This window comes from Bos taurus, chromosome 8 (assembly GCF_002263795.3).
Source record: "Bos taurus isolate L1 Dominette 01449 registration number 42190680 breed Hereford chromosome 8, ARS-UCD2.0, whole genome shotgun sequence".
Classification (NCBI taxonomy): Eukaryota; Metazoa; Chordata; class Mammalia; order Artiodactyla; family Bovidae; genus Bos; species Bos taurus.
In genome coordinates, this window is record NC_037335.1 from 37,744,432 (window position 1) to 37,767,774 (window position 23,343).

The 23,343-nt window shown below is 41.6% G+C and overlaps 1 protein-coding gene across 7 annotated transcripts in view; it reads right to left on the bottom strand.

The window, feature by feature from the left end:
- The window catches only part of KDM4C (lysine demethylase 4C), a 409,700-nt gene that overhangs the window by 12,217 nt on the left and 374,140 nt on the right, over positions 1–23,343 (bottom strand). The window contains exon 21 of one of the 7 annotated variants that reach the window (XR_009495540.1): positions 315–612. The exons of the other annotated variants lie outside the window; for them this stretch is intronic. The gene's annotated coding sequence lies outside the window, so the exon portion shown is untranslated. The remainder of the gene's footprint in view (positions 1–314; positions 613–23,343) is intronic. 7 annotated transcript variants of the gene reach the window in all.

A 23,343-nucleotide genomic window follows, 5' to 3' on the forward strand; every position in this document is an offset into this window, starting at 1 on the left:
ATAGGCATTTACACTTGCTGTTTGACTGAGAATTGTTCAGAGGGTAAGTAAAATGTGCATAGAAACTGCTTTAGTTGAAAAATAGACTGGTTAATGATTTATAACACCTGACATTTATACAGCATCTTGCAGTCAACAAAATGCTTTAACATACATCTCATGTGATCCCCACAATCATTCCATGAAGTAGGCAGAGACTATGAATTGGCCCTATTTTACTGAGAAGGAAACTGAGCCTCCAAGCAAGCTCTGGAGAAATGAAGCTGGGTAAGAGACAAAGAACAGAGGACACCGGGGCCAGAAGAGAAGCAGACCATCAGTGGAGCTGGCAGGTCTTGAAGCAGCAGCAAGGGAAAGTGCCAGGAACATCGAGTGTGTCGGGTGAGGCTGCGAGGTGCTGTCCTGTTTAGCGGCCCTTTTCTGAAGAACCCTGGACCTGCCTCAACAGGCCTTCTGCCTGCATCTCTCATTCACTGACTGGCCGCTCCTTTCATGGGTGATCATGGGGACACCTATGACCAGTCTTCTTTCTTTACTTCTTCCACTCTACTCCACCTCCTCCTCAGGCAGCAACTCTTGAGTAAATCCCCCGGTAGTTCATCCTGGAAAATCCTTTTTTGTGGGGCACAGGGTTAGTTTACAGATACAGTTTGCAAACTTAAATTTGTATGTATTAAGTATGACAATAAAATTTTAATACAAAGAAATTAAATACTTGACTACTTTGATAAACTTTCTGCACATTTAACAATTCATGTTTTGCTAATCCTGGTATTTTACTGACAAGGCCAATCTCACTGACTGAAATGCACACTTGACCAGTCAAGTTATAAATGCAGACTGGGCATGATCCTGTGGTTTAAATGAGAGGCACATACAGGAAATATTTAGTGGTTTATGATTAGAAACCCACCCTACATTACTTTTCATTATTAACAGAAAGTTTGCTTCAACAAGGAGTGGTCCTTTTACTGGGCTTCCTTGGTGGTTCAGATGGCAAAGAATCTGCCTGCAAGGTGGGAGACCTGGGTTTGATTCCTGAGTTATTGCTGGATTCAAGAGTATACGTGGCAAGTATGTATACTTTCTCACTGCAGACTATGCTTCCACTTAAAGCTATAGGCAAACAAACACAAGAAGAGGCTCTGCAGAGTTGATAGTTTGCTTCAAACTTAGTCAAATTAAAATAAGTTTCTTATTGGCTTTCATAATATTTGACCTCAGGCAATGCAGAATTGAAAAGGTAAGATGAACTGTATTCTATATAAGCCCCCAGGGTTATCATATCACTTTTCATTTCCCTCCCCTTCCCAAGATGAACCTGGTACTAAGAACATTTGGAAGGTGTAGCTAGCTTCTAAATAGACACTGTCTGGTCTCCTGGGTTAGGAAGCTACATCAGCTCTGGGATAACTCTGAGCTAAAACCCAGATGCTTTGGTGATGGGGGCAGAGGGAGAACAAGAGTATGTTTCTTCCTTCATCTAAAGATTTTCTCCATGTGGAGGAAGCACTATTGGGGGTAATAACTCCTGGCTTTTTTTTTTTTCACTTTTTAAAATTTAATTCTTATTGGAGTATAGTTGATTTACAGTGTATTAGTTTCAGGTTAGGACAATTTTACAATTTGTATGGAAACACAGAAGACCCTGAATAGTGAAAGCCCTCTTAAGGAAGAAAAGCAGAGCTGGGGGAATCGGGAGGCGGGTAACTTCTGCTTTGCCCCTCACTTTCTTTCTTTCTGCAGAGCTCCTCTGCTCCTTCCACAGAGGGAATGGGTGGTGTCCTGCACCACAGGTCACCAGAAGGCCTAATTCTCAGGTCCAGGGTATCAGGAGAATCCTTCGCCCACAGATGTAAGCCACACTCTCCAGTATCTGCTTTATTACAAATAAAGGAGGCATTTTAAGTTTTCAAACCCTGACCTCCTTCTCTAACTGCTTCCCCTCAGGCCCTTTCAATTGGTCCTTCTTCAATCCCAACAGAGGCAAGTCAAGGCCTTGATGGATATGAAGCCACAGTCCCACCACAAGCCACCTCCAAGCGGGGAAGTTATGCCCTTAGTTTTACAGATTTGACCTTCAACACAGGTTTACTAGCCTTTAGAATAACTACCCCAAACTAATCCTGAGCTGCAATTCCTGGTATCATATCACCAAGGTGTTGCCAATGGCCACAGAGATATGGCCTGAGCAATGTATAAAGGATACTCAAGGCATTTATCATAAACATACAACCTTGTTAGTAAACTAAAATGTATGCAACCTTAGAGTGACGGATAATCCTTTTTTGAAAAGGTGTCCGAACTAAATGTATGAGATAGTTTTTTTCTTACTGTCGGCAAACGCTTGACTCACAGCAAATCTTAATTTGGCACAAAGCAGCGGAGCTCACAGACCCCTTCCAGCTCAGCTCCCACCTAACTGCTATGTATCAGTCGCCACCACTTCACTCTCTCTCACGTCAAAATCTAGGGGAGACAATCTTGCTTGCTTTCTCAATTTCTTGCTTTCAGAGCTCTTTTTCCTTTATTCACAGTAGAAGAATAAAGAAGAATAACCAACCAAATTGAACATAAGGCTGCAGAGAAGAACACAAGAACATAAGGCTGTTTTGAGAGTTTCCCTTCCCCCTTCCCCACCAGGCGGCACTATTCTGTCATGATGTGGCGCTTCCCACCCTTTGCTAGGTCCTTTAGGTGGAAGAGGATATACTTAGATTTGCATATAACTTCATTTAGTGAGTAGCATTACCTTCCAAATGGGCTTAAAGCAGCTCACAGTAAAACACAAAATAGTTTATTTCTGTAACACCTAGTCTCCTCCATAGAGAAATGGTCTCAAATCTTGAGTCTGCCAGAAACTTCCTATGACTACATGGTATATATAAAGCATTTAAACAGGAATGGGATTAGGAGTATGCGAACTGATGAAAAGAAGTTAAAAAGTTTGATATTTATGCTTCCCTGACTCCTCCAGTGCAGAAACTGCTGGATGTTCCTTCAGACTTTAACAGTCACTAATCTATTTACTGACCACCTGTGTGAGACACTAGAGGAGTCAATGGTGTCCAGCTCTTCAAGGCAGAGACAGACAGAGGGTGTCATGCCCATGCCTGGAGGCCTGTCACACTGAGCCCCACTGCTGTAGGCTGGGGGCTCCGGGGTGCCTGCAAGGGCTGGAGTCCATGTGGAGTGAGTGAGCTTCAGCCACCAGAACAGAATTTGTATTTGATTCATAGATTGGGTTTCTGAGTAAGATTTCATGCAGGGGCGGGGGGGGGGGGGGGGGGGGAAGGTTTCTGTTAAAAATAAAAGGTCCCCGCTGTGCGTGAGGAATCAAACAAAGCAGAGCTTCTCCAAGTGTGGTCTGAACCTCTGGGGACACACATTACAATTGGAGGTTCCAATTGCCACTGCCCTCCACTCTACGTGACTGGGATGGTTTTTTAAGCATTATAGAATGGACCTCCTGATGCAGCTCTTAGTGTGTTGCTGGAACAAGTGAACACCTCTGCTGGAAAAGTATATGTGTTAAAAACCTTGACTAATGCATTTCTCCCACCTGCCGTCTAGACTCTCAGAAGTCTGCCTTCACTTGCCATAAACACCTGTTTACCCTCTGCTGCACTGCCTCCAGGGATGTATGAACTCCCCTGAAATCTGCCAGTGCTCTGTCCACAGGGATGCTGACGTCTGGAGCTGTCAGTCAGCCTGCAGTAGAGTACTACACAAGGGACGTGAAAATGAAAGACAGAAGTAGTCATCACACTCAAGAGCGGACTTTTGCCTATGACTAGAGGACTGAGATGAGCCACAATTCCAGTGACAGGATGGTGTCATATCACATTCTTGCCTAAGTCATGCCAAACCCCTGTACTTTCTCTACTAACAAAAGGGAAAAGCCCAACAGCCAGTCTGATTATCGGAATTCCAAAGTCACTGTGTTTTTGGAACTCCGACTAGGCCCTTTAAAAAGGACCTCTAGAGGCAGCAGCTGTCCTTGCATGCTGCCTACCTTACTCTCTCTCCCACTCCTCGCCTCTACTCTACTAAGTAAAATCCACAGGGCAGGCAGCCCATCTACCAGTCTGATTACATCAGATGAAGACACGATACATGAAATCCCAGTAATTCATCAGCATGTAGTTTGGAACCTCAGACAATCCCCCATGCAGAAAATGCTTAAATGACCAAGAGTAAACTGATGCCAGCCGCTGCACTGGGGGATAATCACCAGCTCATTACTGGACTCGGGCAGGTATTAAAAAAACGATAGGCATGTGCTCATCAACCTGGCTATCTGTCATCGGTTTGGCTCCTCAGCCTCTGAAACCCCTTCTCCCTTTCAAACTCTCAGTGGAAGGCAGAGCTCAGGTGCCATTACAAATGCTGAAAGATCCTAGATACGCCCTGGCCCAGAGTCCCTGGCAGCAGGTATAGACTGGGTCAGGCCAATTTTGGCTCCACCTGCCCAGGATGTAGAACCTGTGACCAGAGATGCAGAGAAACAGTGGAGGAGGATGCTCTCAAAGGTAGCAGCAGCTCATGTGTGTTGATGGCAGAGCCCTGCTCCAGGGCCCCGGAAGGGGAGGTGACCTGGTCCTATTCACCTCCCAGCTGAGCAGCCTCCCTTTCTCACCTATTGTTTGACCTTGTTTTTCTGAATTCTTGGATATCCCATGGGTGTCCTAATAACTTTCCACTAAGTTCCTGTAGTGCCTAAATCACTTTACAGTAAGCTTTTTGTTTTGTTTTTGGCTGCGCTGTGCAGCTTGCGGGATCTTAGTTCCGTGACCGGGGATTTAACCCAGGTCTGGCAATCAAAGTGAAGAAGCCTAATCACTGGACTACCAGGGAATCTCTGAGTTCCAGTTAGTTTTTGTTGCTTGCTGCTAATGACTTTGACAGATAAGTAATGGCAGGTTTGGGTGGTGGTAGTTCCCTCCTCACAACGTGGGGAAAGATCCTTTGATTTAACAGTGGAATATAAAAATGGAAGGTTTCCCACACCACCCAATCCTCATTCAAAGGACTTATGAGGAAAACCATCCCTCAAAAAGGAAGGGAACATATTCATGGCACCACCCACCTGTTCACAAGACATGGCCCTAGATGATTCGTGACTGCCCCCAAGTTGTACTTTCTTGGGCTCCGAAATCACTGCAGACAGTGACTGCAGCCATGAAATTAAAAGATGCTTGCTCCTTGGAAGAAAAGCTATGAAAAACCCAGGCAGTGTATTAAAAAGCAGAGGCATCACTTTGCCGACAAAAGTCCATTTAGTCAAAGCTATGGCTTTTCCAGTAGTCATGTATGGATGTGAGAGTTGGACCATAAAGAAGGCTGAGTGCTGAAGAATTGATGCTTTCTAACTGTGTTGCTGGAGAAAACTCTTGAAAGCCCAGTGGACTGCAAGATCGAACCAGTTGATCCTAAAGGAAATCAATTCTGAATATTCATTGGAAGGACTGATGCTGAAGCTCCAATACTTTGGCTACCTGATGCGAAGAACTGACTCATTAGAAAAGACCCTGATGCTAGGAAAGATTGAAGGCAGGAGGAGGAGACTACAGAGGATGAGATGGTTGGATGGTATCATGGACTCAATGGACATGAGTTTGAGCAAACTCCAGGTAGATAGTGAAGGACAGAGAAGCCTGGCATACCGCAGGGATTGCAAAGAGTTGGACACAAGTTAGCAACTAAACAACAATAACCAAGTTTCCAATGTACTCTGCAGTCTGAAGATGTGCTCTCTGCAGTGGTAGCCCTTTAGAGGGGGTTCTCAAGGAGATGACTTCCAAAGGGACGTACCATATTATATGGATTAAATTTTGCACTGCTTGTTGTATATAAGTGTATATAAGTTTCAATAATTTACTAACAACTGTCAGTCTAATAACAAAGATAGAAAACATTTTAAAATTATTTTTCTTTTTTTTTCCCACACTGGAACAGTTTCAAGTAGTTTATTTAGCTAGGCATAGACTTGACAAACATCAGTATGATTTTTGTAGTTTCCAAGTAACTTTTGTTCTGAGTTTCTACTCTATATCCTTTGGGGAAATTATAGATTTTTTTATTTTAAAGATGGAAAAACAAACTTAACCCATATTTTCATCACCTATATATAAATCCTGTTATAATGTTGATTTTTCTCTATGCTTCCATGCATTAAAAAAAAAAAAATTCGGACCTCCTCTACAGATAAAATGTCTTCCCTCATAGCCACAGCCTTTATTTTCTTTCATGTGAGAGCACAGCTGCCCTCTTCCTAAAGCAGCAGACCTGGCTGCAGCCGTGAAGACCTCACAGTGCAGTTCCCACTGTGGTCCTCACACATCCCACAGCACTTGAGGGGGAAGGGTCTTTCTACCATGGTAAAACAGACAAAACATAAACTTGCCGCCTTAACCATTTTCAAGTATACATTTTAGTGGCCTTAAGTATATTCACAATGTTGTACAATCATCACCACCCTCCTTCCCAGATTTTCATCATCCCAAACTGAAACTCCACACCCATTAAACAATAACTCTCCACCTCCTGCAGATGAACCTAGAGCCTATTATATAGAATGAGCTAAGTCAGAAAGACAAAAACAAATATCATATATTAACGCATATTTATGGAATCAAGAAAGATGGTACTGATGAACCTATTCGGAGAGCAGCAACAGAGACGCAGACATAGAGAACAGGCTTGTGGAAAAGGGCGGGGAAGAGGAAGGGCAGGGTGAGATGAATGCAGAGAGTAGCATGGAAGCATACACACTGCCGGGTGTAAATAGATAGCCAATGGAAATTTGCTCTTTGACTCAGGGAACTCAAACTGAGGCGATGTAGCAACCTAGAGGGATGGGGTAGGGAAGGGACCTACGTACTGCTACGGTTAATTCATGTTGCTGTATGACAGGAATCAAACCAATGTTGTAAAGCAATCATCAATCAATTACAAATAAATAAATATAAAAAAACAGCTCTCCATTTCTGGTCCTCCAATCCTGGGTAACCACCATTGGAAAGCTTTCCTGATTTGGAATCAGTCTGTTGTTCCATGTCCAGTAGTCATTATTGCTTCTTGACCTGCATACAGATTTCTCAGGAGGCTGGCAATATTGAGTGCAGCACTTTCACAGCATCATTTTTTAGGATTTGAAATAGAATCTGGCTATTTGTTAGCACCTCATAAATGAAATCACATATTTTCCCTTTTACATACTTGGATGATTTTGTACCTTGCTACTGATCACCTATAATTCAGAGGATCTTCTTAGTTATTAATTATCCTTTAAAAACTCCATTTTACTGAATACACACAACATTTATGGATATTCCACAATTAATTTAAGCACTCTCCTATTGTGAGATATATAGGTCATTCCATTTTTCTCATACCATCCATAATACTATTGTATATTTTTCTCCATAAATCTTTGTCCAAATTACTGACTGTTTTCTTAGAATAGACTTGTAGAACCAGAATTACTTGGTGAATAGGTATATAAACTATAAAGTTAAATTCATCAGCTTTGAAAAATTCACCATCAGACTTCTCTAGTGTAGTTAAGTCTATTTTTAGCCACTCGACAAAATTCTGCTTCAGTCAGTCCAAGGTGGAGTCCAGGCTAAATGACTTCCTAATCCCTCCTCTCGGCCACACTGAGAACCAACGCTCAAGAAGATTCTCTCCCAGCACAGCCCATACATCCTGTGTATAAAGGAAGAACTGATTCCATGCTGGTTCCTTTGACTATACCCCTTTCACAGTGGCAGCCTTCCAACAGACCTCTTCTCTATGCTCTGTACTAGTTGTCAAACACTGTCATTTCAGCCTGTGGGGCAATGAATTCAAGCCAACCTACTTCCACACGGACACTCATCATTCTGGGAAAATTCCATGTCTGATGCCCAGTTTTCCTGTGTAAGAGATTTTTAAGTCTTTTACAAGGGACAGATTCCCTTTCTGTATACTGATACTCTGGTTATCTCTTGGAGTGATGCCTCCTTATTCCCTCAAACAGCCAAATTCCTTTCCAGCAGCCACCTTTCTCCACTGCCTGACACTTAACCATACCCATCTTCCAAAAGACAGTATCTTCTTTACAGAAAGAACAGTACTGACACTTATTTGGTAAACTTCTGGGGGCCAATTAGCTGGTTAGTACACACTTCCCCTTTTGCTATAAGCCAAGAGTGAAAACAATTCCTGGTAAAAGTTCTGAGGCCCCAGAGATGCAGGAGATTGTATTCTTCTGCAAGTTACTACAGCATTACGCCTCGGAAGGTACAGCGCTAAAAGAAGTCACATTTTTGTTATTACAACTAGGTGAGGTGCTGGCATGAAAAAGCTTCTAAAATCATAGAAAATACAAAGCTAAGCAATTTCTTTTGGAATTATCTTTCTGGCTCTTTTGTAGGGAGGAAGCATAAGAAAAGTCAGTAACTAGAATCAGGGGTGACATTGGGGAGCTGACCTGACTGCAAAGGCCTGTGAGAAGGACAAGGGGAGCAGCTGGAACGTGTGGGGCTAAGCAAGGCGGCTCTGAAGTGCTGGCCAGGGGTTCTCTGTATCCCTGGAACTGCAGAGTACGAATGGAACCAAAAGGGCCATTTATTCTCTTCTCCCTGCCTTGGGGAGAGGCCACTCCTCTCTTCCTCCCTGCCTCTTCTCCCTCCCTGGCATACACTGTGTCTCCTGGTGCCTGGCACTGACTTGGCATTGGAAGGCAGAGACGAAAACAGTCCTCTCAGAGTGCTTTCTTTCAAAGAATTCAAAATCCAGATAGGGACTCAAATATATACATGAATATATGAATACCTACAATATGATGTACTGTATGTGATCATAGGTGAATGGGCAGAGAAGTGGTGACTCTGTGTTCATGACTCAGGCTCCCATGACATCAACTGTGTCAAGGCCCTTCTCCTCATGATTAACCTAATTCCTCAGGCCTTCCCCTCAGTAGTATATCCCCAGCCACATGAGTGAATGAGTCAGAGAGTCCCCCCCTTCAGGACTCTCCTACACGCATCTGGCTTGGTCTATGGGAATGCTGTAAGATGGGAGAGAGCAGTGATGTAGACACCAGATGGAGCTGGCAGCTCCCCCAGCACTTTGTGGGGACCACTGATGGAAGCTGTGGTGTAGCAGCTTAATTTTATCAGGGCTCCATAGCTGGTCAGGCTATCACACTGACTGTTGAGGGGTGTGTGTGGCCAGGTCAAAAGCACAGAGCTGTAGGCTGACCCTTTCTCTACCCCTCAGGAGTGTTCTCGAATAATCCCACCAATGATCCCTGGGCTGACTCCCCACCAAACCAGGAGTCAATGCAGGAAATGCTTCCAGTTCAACTCCTAAAAGCCCCATATATATAAACTACTTGAAAATGGGGTCAGTATGTTGAAATCTTTCTGATACTTCTTCTGCAGTCCTCCTTTTATAAAGGTATGGAAGATATTACTGGGAATTTTGTGCTTAGGGACTCTCTTGACCAATGAGTTGACTAAAAATTACTAGCCTTCACCACCAATAGTAACAACTGCCACCATAGTCATAAACACTACCTGAGTGTTTCCATGTTGGTGTGTGCATGCATGTTCAGTCACTCAGTTGTGTCTGACTCTTTGCGACCCCATGGACTGCAGCCCTCCAGACTCTTCTGTCCACGCAGTTTTTCAGGCAAGAATAGTGAGGAGTTGCCATTTCCTAATCTAGATTATGTGCTGGACGCCATGCTGCTTCATACAATAGGTTTCAAAAACTACAACCTGTGCATTTATTATTATTTCCATTTTATGGATACGGTAGCTGGCGTCAACTTCCTTGCCCTGGATTGCATGGGTGGTTACGGAGCAGAGATGAACACTAGGTCTGTCTGCCACACATTCAGCTCTTCCCACCTTGAAGACTCAGCCAGCACCTAAGCCCACCCTTGGGCTGGCTGCACCCTCCTGCTGTGCTCCCTGCAGACACTAATGCAGAAGCACCCCAGAACTGAACTCCTCACACTCAAAAAAGGTGGGCAATTCCCATCTCTAGGGGACAGGTCTTTCACCCTTTTTATATTAATAGTTGTGGGCAGAGGCTAAACACATGAAGGGAACAAAATATTTTATAATGTCAATAAAAATTATGTTGCAAAACCAAGAAATGGAGGGCTTGAGTCAATTTCTCTGTGTTGCTATTGTTCAGTGTCTGTCATATCCGACTCTGTGACCCCCATGGACTGTAGCCCACCAGGCTCTTCTGTCCATGAGATTCTTCTAGGCAAGAATACTGGAGTGGGTTGCTATTCCCTTCTCCAGGGGATCTTCCTGACCCAGGGATCAAACCCCAGTCTCCTGCATCCCGCAGGCAGATACTTTTGAATTTCTCTGTAGTGGTTTCTAAAAATAAATGTCAGTTCTAAAAGCTGAAAACAGAAGGATGAAAAGAAGGATAAGGGTAAGCGTTGTGGGGAGAGAAGGCTGTCGTGTTCACATCTCATGCTGGGGGCTCTGCTCACCCACGCTGGCTTCTGCCCACTCCCTGCTGCCCCGAAGGCTGTACTGTTCCCCAGAGCACCCACCTGGGCCCACAGACACGACTGGCAGTCTTGCGGTAACGCTGCCCGGTGTCAAAGAAGAGCTGCTACTGTGCATGACCAACTCTATGTCCTGGCTTCCTCAGCAATAAAATGGAGATAATAATACAACCTTGCAGAGCTGATAGGCAAATGAGAGCTAATAAATATTTAAAATGAGAGAAAAACAAAGCACAGTGCCTGGCAGCTGGTGAGTCAGAAGTGATCTGTCACTGGATTTACTTCGCATCAACAGGGAACATGGAGTATGCTAAGGAAAGGACAAAAAGCCTTGGGAGAAGGTGATTCTCGGCATTTGAAATCATGAAAAAGGATGCACTGAGAAGCCAAGAGCCTACTATCAAAGATGATTAGACAATGTTAGCCTCGTTGAAATCCAAAAAACTCAGCAGAGGAGGAAAGCAGGAGTCATCTCCCAGTCAGGCAGAGAAAGAAGCACAGTGTCCTGCACCCGCTCACACAGCTAGTAAGTGGACAAGTGGGGCGACCTTGCACTCAACACGTAATTTTCAAGGATCTCTTATGTTCTAGGGGGTAGTGAGAAAAACAGTTTGTTTGTTTTTTTTTTCCTTAAACCTCATGCAACTCTTTAGTGGAAAATGCAGGAGTTAAACTAAAATAATAATAAAGGTAAGTGTAAGAATGATATCATAGAACTCACAGGGTAAAGCAGAAGCATTTAACTGAGGGATTATTGCCACATTACATGGTTATTATATCCCAGAGAGCCTCAAGACACCACAAGAGGTGGGAGAACTAAGATGAAATTTTGACACAAGATTCTGAAAGAATCCAGATAAGGAATATCAGGAAACACAAGTCATGATATAGTTTCTCAGAAGGGTTCAGATCTTTTTAAAGAAATAATTTTTTCTGATTATAAAACATGCTTATATGGAAGATATAAGAAGGGGATAAAGTTGAAAATCATAATCACCTATGATTACACTCTCCAGAGATAATCAGTAACATTTTGATGCATTTCCTTTGAGAATTTTTCCTTTGCATATTTATATTTTTGTATATAATTGGGATCATGCTGTATATACAATTTTTGAGCCTGATTTCTCCATTTATTACACAGTGCCATTAAATAGCCTTTGAAAACATGATTTTTAATAGCAGCATAAATAATTCATTTAACCTTAGCTGCATTGGTAAGTGTTCAATGTCCACATTAAAGCAACAATGAGTTGTCACGCTTGCATCACCAGTTTGAGTTTCGGGCACTGTTCATACACTCGAGACCAGAATTTTGAGTGGAACGCTGTCCTAAAAAAATTTCATCCTGAAAGTGTCCTGAAGGAAGAACATTCTGAAAATCACTTTATATTCATTAAGTCATTCATTCCTTCCCACAACAAATATGTATTAAATGACTAAGGCAGGAAGACTGTTTTGTTTGAATTTGAGAAGACTCATGAGGAAACTGATAGCATGTAAAAGCTGCCAGAAAGAGAGGATGAAGGGTATTCAGTTTTGATCTAAAGGTTAAGAACTGACTGGATCTTAGGGGTGTTTCAGAGGCACCATTGAGACTCCACACAAAGAAGCTCATGCCTCCTAATAGTTAGCAGCAAACTGGTAGTGAGTCCCTGCAGCTTGGAAGTATTCAACACCAGACTTGAGAACCACTGTACAGGGGTTAAGGTCATGCATACTTGCTGTAGAGCCTGGAGTCTGAGGGAGGCACAGAGGAGGGTTAGGTTGGTTTAGAGGCTACAGGGGGAGGGGACTGCACACTTAGCCATTAGCTTGTCCTACTTAGGCAGCAGTCCTGAACTGAGCCAGGGTTACTCAGAACTTTTAGACAGGAGACCCGCTGTCTAAGATTTTCTCATTGAACAGTCTGTCCAAGTCTCACTGGAAGTTACAGGCAGAGCTAGGATTATGGTTCCCAAATTTGTCAAGCCCTTGTCTAGGGCCCTTCCTCCTTCACCAAAGTGCTGGGAACAGAGAATGCAAAAAACAAGAAGAAAAATCTGATGTAGATGGAAAATAATCTTTTCCCTTAATCTAATCAGGGAGGCCTGGCGTGCTGCGATTCATGGGGTCACAAAGAGTCAGACATGACTGAGCGACTGAACTGAACTGAACTGAATCCCAGTCACTCTCTGGCTACACTCCTAGAGCTCCTTATATAATAATATCAGCTTCCTCTATGACCAAAAAAAAGGGAGCATCAACACCCCAAGGAGAGGACCCACTTATGCAGGACTGTCTTGATCTCTGGTGGACACACAGAAGGTCTGTTCTAACCTAACAACTAGGAAGCTCACGAGCAGGTGAAGCAAAAGCATAGAAGTGATAAAAGAGGATTGAGACCTCCACCTACTGCTGTGGAAAAGGCTTTGATGAAGCTTTGGAGGTTAAATGTACAACTGCAAAAAGACACTGTGGTGTATAAAAATATGTCAAGGATTGATTACTCTTGTGGTGTGGCCAAAGAAGATCTTGGCCTTTGAGTCTCCAAATGACACTACATTATACGAGTAGCATGCCACGTTGTCAACTGGGGCCATGTGCCCAAACAAACGGCCTCGCCCAAGCTGGCCCAGCAAGGGCTCATGCACATGACCACACAGGGAGCTGTTCACCAAGAGCTGGGCTTGGGAAAGGGGCATGTGTGTGTTTAAATGAGTGAACTGCTAGGCCGGGCACACTCTAATGCTCACAGAGATGATTATAATTGACCCAATGTGTTTCTTCCCATGCCAGAATCAGAAGACTATGAGATTTTCCAGGCCGATGTCTCACTTTAAAGTAATGGGTTGAATAATAAAAATGACTTGCCTAGAGTCACAACTCACGAAGAGCTGACTATTATTTAGTTTAACCTTGCATTTCATAGCTCAGTTGTCCAAGATTTTGAGCAAATGAGTAACACCTGGGGAGGATTTTAAACAGAGGATTTAAAAGGATAACCAAGAAGGAGTGAAGACAAACTTAAGGATTTGTGAGAATATGATTTGTCAAAAAATGTCAGCCTGTATTATGTTAAATTCAGAACGAGAAGAATACTAAAATGTATATGTGTACAAATGAAGTAATCCAGAATTTCCTCCAAGTTGCAAATATGCCTGAACATAGCGATACAATATGAACAACTCATTCTATAAAAGTTTCCCATGGAACCTACTGCTTCAATGTCTGTTAATTTAACCTGTCCTTCTCAGATTTAATGCAAATGCATAAACTTACACAATCACGTTCATAACAGACTGTCTTACGAAGAACAGGATGTGTGTGATTACTACCAGCCTATTTCCACAGAGGCCAGTCTGTCACAAATTGTAGACAGATAAATAAGATGGTTGAGGAGAGGATAATGAATCAATCGATCTACTCAACACTGTTACCCTTAAAGTCAGAAATTTCAGAAATTCCCCAAATGATGCTTATGTTGTCAAAAGACTGTCAAATCAGAAGAATCTCAATGTGAAATTAAGGAGAATTTTGCAGTTTGTAGGTTCCAGGAAAAAAATAAAAATGATATATAGATAACATGCTATTGTCAGGCTCATCAGAACCAGAGCTTTTAATCCAAAGGCTTAAAAACACATTAGAGGAGGGCAGTGAATTTAGCTTTTACTGATCACACTCAAGCCTGGAATGCCTGGTTCAGAATTACACTGAGGATTATGTTGTGCCCTTTTTCTGCTAGTTAATGAACATTTGAAGTAGGAACCTCTCTGCTCTTTTCATGCTGGATATTAATCTTTATTTGAAGCCTGATTTTTGCTAATATCTGACTTGCTTAATGAAAACTAAGCAGTCAGCCAATTAATATTTCAATTATGATATGGTCTTTTTTTCCCATCTCCCTCCAAAAAACAAGGTTATGTTAGCATCCTCAGTTACTTTCCTTGAAACAGACACCCACAGTTTTGAATTGATGTAGACTGGCATATACTGGCAACTGTGAACCAAAAACATGCCAAAAGGAGACTCCCAGGATACATGGGCATCTGTAAAGGGGGATCAGTGGAGGTGATGCTGGAGCCAGAACAGCTGAACCTGGCTTTTATAGGTTAAACTAAGAAGGAAGAAAAAAGACCTCAGGGATGATACTACAGAAAAAGAGCAATCAAGACAGAGGAAGATAAGGGGTAAAAGGAGATGGCTTTGCCAGCAGCTGGTTTTAAATGTCCATCGTAACTACCAATCAGCAATAACTACCTAACAGTAAAGCTAGGATGCGAGTCCTAGCTTCTATCAAGTCAGTATGATGCCAGATGCATTTGAATAAAGATCTACATGCTCATACACACACGTAAGGATTGTGTATGCACTTTTAAAACCCTGGGAGGATACATAAGCAGCAGGAGGGACTGCACTCAAATGGACACTGCTACGGAGACTTGTACCGTTCATCTCATGTCCACCTATATTTCTTGAAGTTTAGCCAACCATGGGAATATAAGGCAAAACACTGGGCACACGTGATGGTTAAATCTTTCCTTTCTTATTACTACTGCTAAGCGCAACATTTCGTGTACCAAAGTAAGTCATTGATCCTTTCCCTTTAAGAATGGTATATAAATCTCAAACGGAGAAGGCAAGGCAACCCACTCCAGTACCCTTGCCTGGAAAATCCCATGGACAGAGGAGCCTGGTAGGCTGCAGTCCATGGGGTTCTAAAGAGTCGGACACGACTGAGTGACTTCACTTTCACTTTTCACTTTCATGCATTAGAGAAGGAAATAGCAACCCACTCCAGTGTTCTTGCCTGGAGAATCCCAGAGATGGTGGAGCCTGGCGGGCTGCCGTCTATGGGGTCACATAGAGTAGAACACGACTGAAGCGACTTAGCAGCAGCAGCATAAATCTCAAAAGTGAGGATGCTCAGAACATGGAAGATCCACCTCCTTCAGAAAGTGAGAACTCGGATTCCCAGAGGCCTCACTGAAAGAGCCCTGGGGAGGGAACATGGAAGAAGGAGGGAAGTAAAAGTCCCAGAGGGGAGCCTGCAGGCTACGTGTACAGAAACGGGGCTGGGGCCGTTGGCAGAGGGATGGGGAGTATGGGTCAAGTCATGGAAATGAGTGCTGAGGAGAACTTGGAGTAAGGAAAGTTAGGATGAGCTGTAGAGTAAGGCAGACTACAGATGGGCAATGATGCTCCATTTAAATGTGTGTCAAGATGGAAGCCCATAAAAGGTGAATCAGATCAGATCAGATCACATCAGTCGCTCAGTCGTGTCCGACTCTTTGCGACCCCATGAATCGCAGCACGCCAGGCCTCCCTGTCCATCACCAACTCCCGGAGTTCACTCAGACTCACGTCCATCGAGTCAGTGATGCCATCCAGCCATCTCATCCTCTGGCGTCCCCTTCTCCTCCTGCCCCCAATCCCTCCCAGCATCAGAGTCTTTTCCAATGAGTCAACTCTTCGCATGAGGTGGCCAAAGTACTGGAGTTTCAGCTTTAGCATCATTCCTTCCAAAGAAATAGGACTCACCAATTTGGGGGGCCATACCGTCACACTGAAGAATTACTTGGTCAAATACTATTTTATCAAATGGGTTAGAGTTAGCTAATAGTGTGTATGTTGTGATATGTCCACTTAGAGATGAAAATGAAGTGAAAGTCTATGCCATTTCTGAAATATGTGATATCTGTTTTACACTGTGACATGGAGTCTTTCAGTGTCTCTTCAGCTCTGCAGGAGATGAAACAAAACAAAGCAATCCTATGTTTTGCAGCCCTGGGATGGCTGTAAATGCAGCTGACTGCTCAAGGTGGGAAAAGTGGGGAAGAAGAGAGGAAACCTCAGTACAGCCAACGGTAGACTAATAATCTTGTTCCTGAAACTTGGGCTTCCTTCCACTCGGCTGAGTGAGCTGAATCCTGCAAGGCATGCTGTCATCTTGACACCTCTTTCTTCCTCAGCCCCAGGATGGGTCTACCACTGACTCCTCTCGATTTCACCTCCTAAATGTATTTTAGATCCTTCCACTGCTCCCTAGTTCAAATCACATCACTTCTGCCCTGATCCGCTGCTGTGCTCTCCAAACTGGTCCCCCAGTATACACCGTAGCCTATTCCCCAATTCATCCTCTCCACCACAGCCAAACAAAATGCTTCGTAACAAATTTTCTCCTGTTGACTTCTCCTTGGGACCATCAGTGGCTTCTCCCTGCTCTTGGAATAAAGATCTAACCCTATAAGATGGTCTTCAAGGTGTAGCCTCATCTGCCCCTTTCTTTCTTCTCCAGACCTCCCATCTGCCTCCCCTAGCAGATGCATCCCGCCTTCTTTCAGCAACCTGAGCAGGTTGCTCCTTCCTGCCAGCAACAGCCTTTGTGCATGCTTTTCTGGGACACCATCCTCTGCCACAGTAATGCATCCTGTAGATCTCAGCTCAGGTCACATTGATCACATCTCTAAAGGTTTTTGTTGTTACCTGTTCTTAGAGGATTACATTTCTATCACTCCAGGACTTATCTCAATTTGAAGTACATTTTTATTAGTGTGACAGTCATATGTTATGCTTTCCCACTAGATTATAAATTCTATGAGAGCAAAAACCATTTCAATTTTATTTCTCATGATCATATTTCCAGGGCCCAGCACAATGCCTGGCATGTAGCAGGGACTCACAGGAAGCAAAATTTTTAGTGAGACTCCACTTATTGAAATGTAAGATATCCCTTGGCTGAAGAATCCATAAATCACCCATGCAGGGACCCAGATGTGGCTTATTAAAGGTCTGGCTCTGTAGGGGTTCCTTTTTCTACAAGAGGAAGGCTTCCTCAGCCTTCACACTGATCTGAGATTCTCACTCTTGAAGAAGAAAGAGGATTTGTGCATCATACACACACTGCTTCTCAGCCTCATTAGACTTCTCCTGCAGGGAACCCGCTGCCTACTCTCAGATACCAGTTAGATGTTTGTCCTTCCAACTTCCTGCAAACAAAAACAAAAACACAAACAAAACCCTGCAGAAACATAACTCGTCATGACACAGGGCAGAGTTTTAGCATAAATATAGGAAAGGCGTTTCACTAATATTGAAATACACTTTAAAACTGTAAATAAAATATTAAATTTCATACCAGTTCTCTTATAGTCTCTATTTTAAAAGGGCTTCAGATACTGGCTGCCTAGAATGCAATGAGCACAGCCTGATATGTTTTGAGCTAGTCACTATTTTTATGGTATAAATCAGATAAACCGCTTTAGAAGATTCAGTGTTATCTATTATTCCCTCGAATCATTCAGTCAGATTATTTTTAATGAAAGGCTAAAAATGGTAAATATCAGGCTTGTTTTAAAAACAATAACATAAGTATAATCTGATACCTATACTACTGGAAATACATGTAATTTTACTCTTCCATTTTAGCTGAGTTGTTAGCCATTAGTTTGCAAAAGGCATCTTTTTCAGGCACGGATCATAGCAGCATCAATTATGAAACTTTCCAAGTAGTGGGAAACCCTACTTGGATCTGAAAAGCCATGTATAAAACATTATTCAACATATTGCACCATTATAACATTTAGAAAAAGTTAAAATATTCTTTATGTTTAATGGTATTGGATCAAATATCTAAGCATAGAAGACATGCAAACATAACATCTTCCATTTCACAGAAGCTAAGAAATCAGATGGTGCAAGGCAGGTATCTGCAGAAACACATACAACCAACAAAGACTACAGCAGGTCACAGCTGCCAGGTTTTTTACTCACTTCTTAGCAGAGAACCTTTTCTGACTCTGGGAAAGATTAGAAATAGAAAGAAAAATCGCACTCACTCTCTATTCTCTCTCCACATTTCGTCTTCTCCCTTTACGCACACAGCCTGACCTCAAAATATAATTCATTTAATGAAACAAAAGCAAGATTTATTACTGGTTCTCTCTCACCCATGAAAATCAGCTAACTGCTTTCAAACAAAGTATGAAAAGGAAATAATAAAATGAAGGCAGTGCTAGTCTATGAATAAATAGACAGTACTGACTTCTTCTGGATATACTTATCAGACAATAATCTAAGTTCACTCTGTGACCAAAATAATTTAAACCCCATGGTCAAACAGGAACATAAACTCTGTTGATTTATGAGCCCAATATCTTCTGGGATGTGTCACCAATTTATGTGTTATGTCCCAGTGTGTCTGCACCTGGGGTTGGATAGAGGTGAGAGATAATGTAAAAAGGCTTGTAAAGAGGCAGCTCCCTGATGACTACTTGTCTCAGGAAGCTCTCTGTGTTAGCTATATATTTCAGAAACTACATGAAGAACATTGTGCTTACAAATGTGTTACAGGAAGAGTCAACTCTGGAAAATTTAAGGCGCTTATGAAATATGCATGATTATACCACACTCAGGGTTACAGTATCTAGGTTTGAGATCAAAATGCAGTGGGAGCAAAGATTTAAAAGTTTGGAACCACGCAATCAAGGCAGCGAGTGGGCCATTTTCATGAAGAGTCAACAGTGAACACCGACGTTCTGATGCTATGATGTGACCTCTGGCCATATGTTTATTAAAAGGAATAAAGAATTTCCACTATGTTCATATTTTCAGTTAAATGGAGGTTGATTCAGCTGTAATCTGAGATTTAAAAATGATATCACTGATATTCACAGTCTGGAAGCAAGCATTCATGGTTGGAGCCTGCTCAGACCATTGCTGACTTTTCCCAGCAGTCCTGCTCTCAAGCACACATAGGTACCAGCAGCTGCACTGATGCCATGGGTCCCTCAGCCCTCTCTTCATGACAGATTCCTCACTCTGATGGCACTGTAACAGTAAATAACAATTCACTTCATCTGAACCAGTGGTTTCCAATTTTTCCAGGGCTAGAGACCTTCTTCTTTAAAGAAATCTTTAAACCAAACACTGAAGGCTTGGGTTTTCCCAGGAACTAGTGCCAAAGCACAGCCCTGCTCTAAGGATAGATGTTCTTTACCTGGAAAGGACACGAAACTTAACAGTATGAATTTGAACTTGTTCTTGATATTGACTGTGGATTTTAAAATAAGATATTAATTGTCTAAGGTATGACTTAAAATAACAAATTTAATACTTGAATATGTGATGATTATTAATTTATCTACTCTTTAATTCAACAACTATTTATTAACCACTTGCTATAAACCAGACTCTGTACTGAGAACTAGGTACATAACAGTAACTCAAACAGACATGGTCCTTGTTTTCAAGAAGCTCAGAGGTTAATGGTATCATATATCAACTGAGATAAGCCTTATGACAAACAAGTTCAAGTTAAGATGGAAAATCTGGAGTTTAATTTCTTCTTTAAGTAACCACTTCTTCATTAATTTCCCTTTTATTACTAAAAAAAAAAATCCTTCATTTTTTACCTTCCTTCCTTCCTTCTTTCTTTGGAAAAGTAAAACATGTCCTGGTTTGAAGTATGATCTTGGACTAATCTAAAGCATGTCAAGTATTTTCTTAGACCTAAGCATATTAACCATATTTCAGCTGTCCTTGCAGATGGAACCACTCTTTTATCTAGTTCTTTCTGCTTTTCTTTTCCTACAGGTACAGAAATTATCTTGAAACTAAATTTTTGAATTTATTCAATACAATATTTCCAAAATATTCCTGACATTAAGTAGATGTGCAAATGTGCCACCCATGTGGCTTTAGAAGTTCTAAATATTAAAAAAAAAAAAACAAAAAACTAATTTTCCCTTCTGTTGTGCAATTTTGAGAAAAGTAAAAGAGAAAAACAATGCTTCTTTGAGCATCTACTGCATGTCAGGTACCACACTATGATGATTATAAACATTCTCTCAATTAACCCTTACAACTAATTCATTAAGTTAGGTTGTATGGTTTTCATTTTACAGAACTTGGACTCTGACCCCACACTACACACAAAAATTAACACAAAATGGATCATAGCTTTAAATTTAAGACCTAAAACTACAAAACTTCCAGAAGACAACGTAAGAGAAAAATCTCTGTGGCCTTGAGTTCAGCAAAGACTTCTTAAAATGTGACAACAAGAGATGATCCATAAAGAACAAATTGATACAAGAAGCTTCATTAAAATTTAAAACTTCTGTTCTTCAAACAGTATTAATAAAGTGAGGACGAGATATAAACTCAGGAGAAAATATTTGTAAATCATATATCTGACAAAGAATTCAAACACGGAATATTTTAAACACTTGATACACAATTTAAAAAGTAAGTAAAATACCTGAATAGGCTTTTCAACAAAAGTAATGTATGATTAGCTAATAAGCACTTGAAAAGATGCTGAAAATCACTAGTCATCAAAGAAATAAAAATTAAAATCATACTGAGATACTACCACACACCCACAAGGATGGTTATTATCTAAAAGACTGACAATACAATGTACCAATGCAAAATGGTACAGTCATCTCGGAAAACAGTTTGGTAGACTGGCTTTACAAAAAGCCAATCATATATTTACCATATAACTCAGTAATCTCACTCCTAGATGTTTATCCCAAAGAAATAAAAACACATGTCTACACAAAAACTTAAAAGCAAAGTTCATAGAAGCATTATTTGTAACAGTCCCAAACTAGATATACTAATCAACTGGATTTACAACCATCAACTGGCAAATGGCTAAACAAAGTGTTATAGTCATACTGTGGAATATTATTCAGACTGAGAGAAAAAAATGCTAAATATCCAGGAAAGGACTTGTACCTAAAACTCACAAACAACTTTTACAAGTCAGTAAACCAGCTTATCTCTCTTCCCCTGATGTGACTTCCTTCAATCTCTGATCCATCATCAATTACTTCCATTTCTGAACTTGCATTCAATAACCTTCACTGAGAATTTTCTTATAACATCTTTCACATCAGCTCCTAGTTAGGGTAAGAGGATATAAGGAGCAGCAGTGATGAAAATATAACACAAATGGGCTGGGACGGGGCGTGAATTCCCAAAGCTGAGGTAGCCTCACAACAAGAGGTGTCTGTTCATCAACTTGGTCTCTAACACTGTAATGTCTCTGTGGCCACTTGACTTGGAAATCCAGGAGCTTCCCAAGAGGTAAAATTTTCATTATATGCAGAACATGATACTAAATATAGAAAACCCTAAAGATTCCACACAAAAACTACTAAAACTGAGAAACGAATTCATCAAGGAAGCAGGATATAAGATTAACATATAGAAATCAGTTGCATTTCTTTAACAATGAAATATCAGAAAGGGAATGATTTAAAAAATCCCTTTAAAAATAACATCCAAAAAAACTGAAATACTTAGGAATAAACTTGATTAAGGAGATGAAAGACATATACTGAGAACTATAAAATATTAATAACAGAAACTGAAGATGATTCCAAACAATGAAAAGATATCCTATGCTCTTGGACTGGAAGAAATAATATTGTTAAAATGGTCATGCTACCCAAAGCAATGCAGAGTTCATGCAATCCCTATCAAATTATCCATATTTTTCACAGAACTAGAAAAAAAAAATGTTGACTTATAAGTTTAAGTTCAGTCACTCCTCGTGTCCGACTCTTTGTGACTCCATGAACCGCAGAACGCCAGGCCTCCCTGTCTATCCCCAACTCACAGAGTTCACTCAAACTCATGTTCATTGAGTCGGTGATGCCATCTAACCATCTCATCCTCTGTCGTCCCCTTCTCCTCCTACCTTCAATCTTTCCCAACATCAGGGTCTTTTCAAATGAGTCAGCTCTTTACATCAGGTAGCCACAGTACTGGCGTTTCAGCTTCAACATCAGTCCTTCCAATACACACCCAGGACTGATTTCCTTTAGGATGGACTAGTTAGATCTCCTTGCAGTCCAAGGGTCTCTCAAGTCTTTTCCAACACCACAGTTCAAAAGCATCAATTCTTCAGCACTCAGCTTTCTATATAGCCCAATTCTCACATCTATACATGACCTACTGGGAAAACCATAGCCTTGACTAGACAGATCTTTGTGGACAAAGTAATATCTCTGCTTTTTAATATGCTGTCTACAGGTTGGTCATACCTTTCCTTCCAAGGAGTAAGCGTCCTTTAATTTCATGGCTGCAATCACCATCTGCAGTGATTTTGGAGCCCAAAAGTGTCAGCCACTGTTTCCCCATCTATTTGCCATGAAGTGATGGGACCAGATGCCATGATCTTAGTTTTCTGAATGTTAAGCTTTAAGCCAACTTTTTCACTCTCCTCTTTCACTGTCATCAAGAGGCTCTTTAGTTCTTCTTCACTTTCTGCCATAAGGGTGGTGTCATCTGCATATCTGAGGTTATTGATATTTCTCCCGGCAATCTTGATTCTAGCTTGTGCTTCCTCCAGCCCAGCATTTCTCATGATGTACTCTGCATATAAGGTAAATAAGCAGGGTGACAATATACAGCCTTGACGTACTCCTTTTTCTATTTGGAACCAGTCTGTTGTTCCATGTCCAGTTCTAACTGTTGCTTCCTGACCTGCATACAGGTTTCTCAAGAGGCAGGTCAGGTGGTCTGGTATTCCCATCTCTTTCAGAATTTTCCACAGTTTATTGTGATCCACACAGTCAAAGGCTTTGGCATAGTCAATAAAGAAGAAATACATGTTTTTCTGGAACTCTCTTGCTTTTTGATGATCCAGCGAATGTTGGGCATTTGATCTCTGGTTCCTCTGCCTTTTCTAAAACCAGCTTGAACATCTGGAAGTTCACAGTTCACGTATTGCTGAAGCCTGGCTTGGAGAATTTTGAGCATTACTTTACTTGCGTGTGAGATGAGTGCAATTGTGTGGTAGTTTGAGCATTCTTTGGCATTGC